This window comes from Ictalurus punctatus, chromosome 2 (genome assembly GCF_001660625.3).
Source record: "Ictalurus punctatus breed USDA103 chromosome 2, Coco_2.0, whole genome shotgun sequence".
In the NCBI taxonomy this organism is placed as follows: domain Eukaryota; kingdom Metazoa; phylum Chordata; class Actinopteri; order Siluriformes; family Ictaluridae; genus Ictalurus; species Ictalurus punctatus.
In genome coordinates this window covers 32,923,989-32,930,129 of record NC_030417.2, presented here as the reverse complement: position 1 = coordinate 32,930,129, position 6,141 = coordinate 32,923,989, and positions in this window count along the sequence as shown.

Genomic DNA, 6,141 nt, shown 5'->3' with positions numbered 1-6,141 from the left:
TGCAGTTAATATTGGAATTAATAAAATTAATTAATAAAAAATAATAAAAAAAAAAACTTGCAAATGGCCATAAGCTGTTTTAAGATTTCACAAGTTTAGCACAAGTTTACAAATAACCATCTCCTAGTCATAAATAACTCTGTATGATCTGGAGCCTATCCCAGGGAGCCTCAGGCACAAGGTGGTGTAAATCCTAGCCAGGGTGCCAATCCATCACAGGGCACAATCACATACACAAACCCATTCATATGGACACTGTGGGCATGCCAGTGAGCCTACCATGCATGTCTTTTGCCTGGGGGAGGAAACCGGAGTACCTGGAGGAAACCCCCACAGCACGGGGAGAACATGGAAACTCTGCGCACACACAGGGCAGTGGCACATATCGAACCCCCAACCCTGGCGGTGTGAGGCGAACGTGTCAGTCATTGTAAACCCAAATTGATTGTATTGTTTGTTTGGTTAAATCTGAAATCAAGTTTATTCTAATGCAGACAGTATACATGGTGTGTATTTAATGTAACCTGCCCTGGTGCCTTGCTCATGTTTCTGGGACAGTTTCTTGCGGCCTATGACCTGACTCCTTCAGTACCTCAGTGGGTGAAACTCCCATCCCTCTTCTCTTATTTGTTCCCTCAGGGCCATTGTGGCTACAATTAATCATCTCTGCTTTGTCTTTTGTTCCTGTGGGGATAAAGGATAATCATTTAAATATTTAATGGAACTTCCTAGAATACTGTCTGAACATATCTCTAGTAATGCCACTAGTACCCAAGTCGCATTAGAGAGATTGAGACAGAGAGTACTTTATTGATCCCCAAGGGGAAATTGTGTCATTTATATTCTATTATATTTATTATGTAATATTATATTCTCACTCTTAGTTGAAGGATATCTAATATGCTCATACTCTATTAATGCGCAGAGAAGTTGCTGAGCATGATCTACAAGCCAAAACTGTGAATAAAACCTCAGTCTTAAAGCAAGTGACAAAACCTTTACATACTCCTTTGTAGTAGACCTCAAAGCAAACTGGTCAGTAGTAAACAATTTAGATGTGCTTGTAAATGCACACAGTGTTTAAAACCTCAGAATACCTGCTGTACCAGTGCCACTCACTTTGGTCCTATCCAATGAAAGGATGTGTGTAACATGTGGAAAACAGTCAGTAATTCTATACTTATAAAGCAAACCACTGGCAAAGGACACTCTTCTACAACCATTGTAAAGCACCTCCTCATCAGACCTCAACATTCCCAGCTCTAATCCAAACATCTGAGTATTATGTGAATTTGTAGAATAATCAAAACGGTGCTCATGGCATCACAAATGAATGTCAAGGCAATGACAGATGGATGCATCCAGGGCCTCCAATGGGAATTTTGGCTCACTGATCCAGAACATTTTCATTCCCCAGGGTCTCCTTGGGTCCCTGTATACTCAAGTTTATTCCCCTTGTGTCCTTGGAATCATCCCCACTTTTGTCCTCCTTTTATGCAGCAACAGTATGCAATATTATACAACACATTGGAGCTGGATAGTAAGAAAACACAATCAAATGCGTTCTTTGAGTTATTTTTTCAAGTCTAAAAATCAGATACGGACTTGATTTGTTTGGTAGCTTAATTACTTCCATTGTGCCAAAAAAGTATTTTATATAAGGAATGTGCTGTTACACGGTTGGTGTGATGCAGCCCCATGAAACAATAACAGCATGCTCAGATTGGTTTCTCTTATAAAATGGCAATTTCCCAATGAGTACAGTTTTTTTTTTTGTCTACTGTATTAATCACCATGTCATACCTTTTAACTGTTTGAAGTTACAGTTAACATTGTGTAAGAAGTAGAAGAACAAGTTACAAGTCCTGTTATCATGATAATGAGTTTTTATTTGTCACAGCACAGTGAAATTCTTTTCTTCGCATTCCCCAACATACCAGGAAGTTGGGGTCGGAGCACAGGGTCAGCCATGATACAGCACCCCTGGAGCAGAGAGTGTTAAGGGCCTTGCTCAAGGGCCCAGCAGTGGCAGCTTGGCACCACCAGGGCTTGAACCCCCGACCTTCTGATCAGTAACCCAGAGCCTTAACTGCTAAGCCCCTATCATTTGCTTCATAGTAGCTATAAACCATCGTTCCTTCACCAGCCTCTATTTTTTTCCCTCTATCTTAAGCTTTTTACGGAGAAACCAGAAAGCACAAAGTCTTCTGTCTTAAAGACTTTCCCTTTCACAGAAAATATTGACCGTTACAAAGCACTGACACTGGAGACTACTTCCATAAATCTTAAATAAAAGTCTCTTTACAGAAAACTTCACCATATCAATGATTACACAGTTTCTTCTTTGTTAAATCACAGCACGTCTTTTAATTTGTTTATTATTATTCTTTGAAGATGTGGTCCCTGTCCATTAGCTGTTTCTATAGCAATAGTAACACATTAGAACAAGTGTGGTAATATAAACCTCTGATTTGAATTACAGCCGGAACTACTGTCACAGCTGCTGTTATATAAAGCTAACCCCTTCTGACCAATCAGATATGAGAGTTCAACTCTGCAGTTGTTTTTAGTAACAATCTCCATCAATGCTTTGCTGACACATTTGATGTATATTTTACAAGTCTATGTATGGTACAGTATGTAGTACCGTAGCTACTACTCATTTCTAACTCCATTACTAGACCTGTATGAATACTGAATGCTTTTCCGTTACACTTGGCTTTTGGCTAAAGCTGTTATTTCTACTTTTGCACCAGTAGATGTCGCACTTTATCTGTAATTGATGGACACGGACAACTGCATGAGCGGGACTCCAATGACTATGGAGTCAGTGGAGTCTCATTAAACACAAATGAACCAGACAAATGTATTATGTGTTGATTTATAAACAAATATTCACAAATATTTTAAGACAAGAATAGAGGATAAGATGATAGATCAGCTATTAATCACTGTAGGGTTGATGGTGAGAGAGCGGGTCGAGGGGGAGCGAGTTGTTGACAGGCTACATCAGGGCTAACACTGAGTGGGCAATATCAAAGACAATTATTTTATCAACTGGCAATATGGTCTACATGTAGGGTGTATCATGTGAGGCAAATGAGATGTTCCAGATGTACAGTAGCTATTCACTTGCAAAGTGTCTTATTGCTTAAGCATAAGCTTAGTATTAATGAATTCATTCATGTTGTTGTTGTGAGTTAGGGACCTTTATATTATTCAGAACAGATCGGGGGTGGAAAATACTTGACTAACTCAGAAACTTCAGTATCTTTTTACTCCTAGCATTTTCTTTTTAACTTTCAGTGCTCGTTAATTCAATTCAATTTAATTCGATTTGATTTGTATAGCGTTTTTAGCAATGGATATTGTCTTAAAGCAGCTTTACAGAAACATATAAACACAGGATATAGATTTTAAGTGTGTGAATTTATCCCAAAAAACTTCCTAAGATGATATGAGGAAGAAACCTTGAGAGGAACCAGACTCAGAAGGGAACCCGTCCTCATCTGGGTAACAACGGATAGTGTGAAAGTAAAGTGAAGTTCATTATGGTTTTTATATGAAGTCTGTTTGTTGAACTAATCCACTGTTCACTAAAGGAGACCTGAGTGCAAAATTGTATGTGGTAATTGCAATCCCAAGGCCATAGTAGCAACCGTAGTCCCAGCAACCACAATGAGAATGTCCATGTGGAATTGAGGTCCAAAACCATTTCCATGGTACTTCAAGCGGTACCGTCCTCAGCAATCTCCAGCCTGTAGCCTCCAGTTGATGAGTTACAAATTTCAAATTTCAAATGAGATCAGATTTTTCTTTTTCCGTTTCATTTTCCATAGTAAAAATTAAATATCTGCCTTTAAAATTCACCATCAAATCCAAAGAATTATGTCGAGCTAAATTAACTTTAAGCTTTGTACAGTAACTAGTTAAGGTTTGTAATTTAACTAGTTAAATTGGCTAGCTAGTTGGGTTTTGTAAATGTGTTGTTTTTTTTTATCTGGTATGTTATGAATTAAAAAATATTCATGAATGCATGTATTTACTTATTAATTATCTGAGTTTTATGCATTGAAGTTGAACAAAATTACTCTAATAACATAAGTTAAGACCGCAGCTTGGAAGTTGAGAGGTTGGCCTACATAACTCTCCGTCTGCACGACACTTAAGCGAACTGTCGCTATATTTCATATCTTGGAGAACACGATGATGCTTTATGTAGGTGTGCACAGCCAAGTCCTAACACCTAGAGTGTTAAATGAACAATTTGCTACATCTGAGTCCAGCTGGTCTTATCTGAGCACAGTAGGTGTTAATTTAACACAGGGGATTTTGCTGTGTGGACTGCTTTGTACTGCATTTCAAAATTTGCTGAAAGAACGAGGACGCGTTACAGAAGCTTCGTGTAATTCCCCAGACCAGCTAGCTTATACTGACGAGACCTGGATCTAAATCTGTAGCATTTTGTGTACTCTTTAGTTTTGCTGATAGCGGTTTATGTTGCCTTTTAGGTCTGTGTAGGTGTGCGAGAAAGATAGAGAAAAAGAATGAACAGCAGGTGTGTGTGCTTCTTGATTAAATTTCTGAAGGCTTCTTTGTGTGTGTAATTAGTGATGAATTATTCATGTTGCTTTGAAGCACTGATCTCTTCATTACAGGGAGTTTAGACAACATTGATTAATTTTGGAAATGACAATCCAAAAGTCTCTCTCTCTCTTTCTCTTTCTCTCTCTCTCTCTCTCTCTCTCTCTCAGAGTGTGTGTGTGTGTGTGTGTGTGTGTGTGTGTGTGTGTGTGTGCACGCGCTACAACGTCCACCCTCTTCGGTTCTTCTTTCAGGGCATTTGTGTTCCCATGGAAACAAGTTTAAATATCTGTACATGTCACTCACTGGCTATCTCTCCATCAGGCCTTTTAATTTTTTTCTCCTTACTTGACTTTACATCTTTTCCCCATTGCCCTGGCCACTGGCAGTTTAAATATATTATGGGTAGATCTGCGATAATAACGAGGCTGATGTTGCTTGACAGCTATATCCGTTCATGATGCCAGTATCTTTTTGAATGACAGTTAACAAATGAACACAGCTCTGTCTAACATCAATTGGCTGAGGAAAAACAGCAGTAAATATAATCATGGTTTGAGCGAAAACAGAGATCCATGATTAGCTCTGTGATTGTCTCCGGGTATACTGAGACGGTCGGATAAAGTGAGCTAAGCTTTCAGTTCTCTGCATGTCAGTCTTTTATGTAAGTGGTCTCTACCTGTGTTGTGCTTTTGTACCACTCACCTCAATTTAGTCTAGCCAGAGGCTCATTTCTCTGTCGAGGACTCTGATGCTCATACACTCATCCACAGCATTAAGAGCTTCTGGTCTTTTTGTGTTCGTCAGAAAATAGCCTAGACAATGTCCTTCATTCCTGACAGTGGTTTTCTCTACATTTACTTGGAGGACTTGTAGTGAACACTACAGTAATTTTAATATGCAATGTCAAGTCAAGTGACTGTTAACAGCACTACAACTGCCTTTACAATGTACATTATATGACCAAAGGCTTGTGGACAAATGACCGTCACACCCATATGTGGTTCGTTCCCAAACTGTTGTCACAAAGTTGGAAGCACACAGTTGTTTAGAATGTCTTGGTATGCTGTAGAATTACAATTTCCCTTCACTGGAACGAAGAGGCCCAAACATGATCCAGCATGACCGTGTTCCTGTGCACAAAGCGAGCTCCATAGAAACAAGGGTTGCCAAGGTTGGAGTGGAAGCTCTCCTCACCCAACATCAGTGCCTGACTGCTCTAAATCTGAATGAGCACAAATCCCCACAGCTACGCTCCAGAATCTAGTGGAAAGCCTCAAATGAGTGGAGGTTATTATAACAGCAAAGGGGGATTAAATCTGGAATGGGATGTTCAATAAGCACATGTGAATGTGATGGTCAGGTGACCATATACAGTAGCTTTTGGCAATATAGTGGATGTGTGGCAGCCTGGGAAAACCCTTCACCTAGTCAAAGTTTGAGATTTCCTATTATACAGTTCTGAAAACTGTACTGAAATACACCAGTCAGCCATGACATTAAAACCTACACATGACGTGAATAACATCAATTATCTTGCTATAATTGCACCTGTCA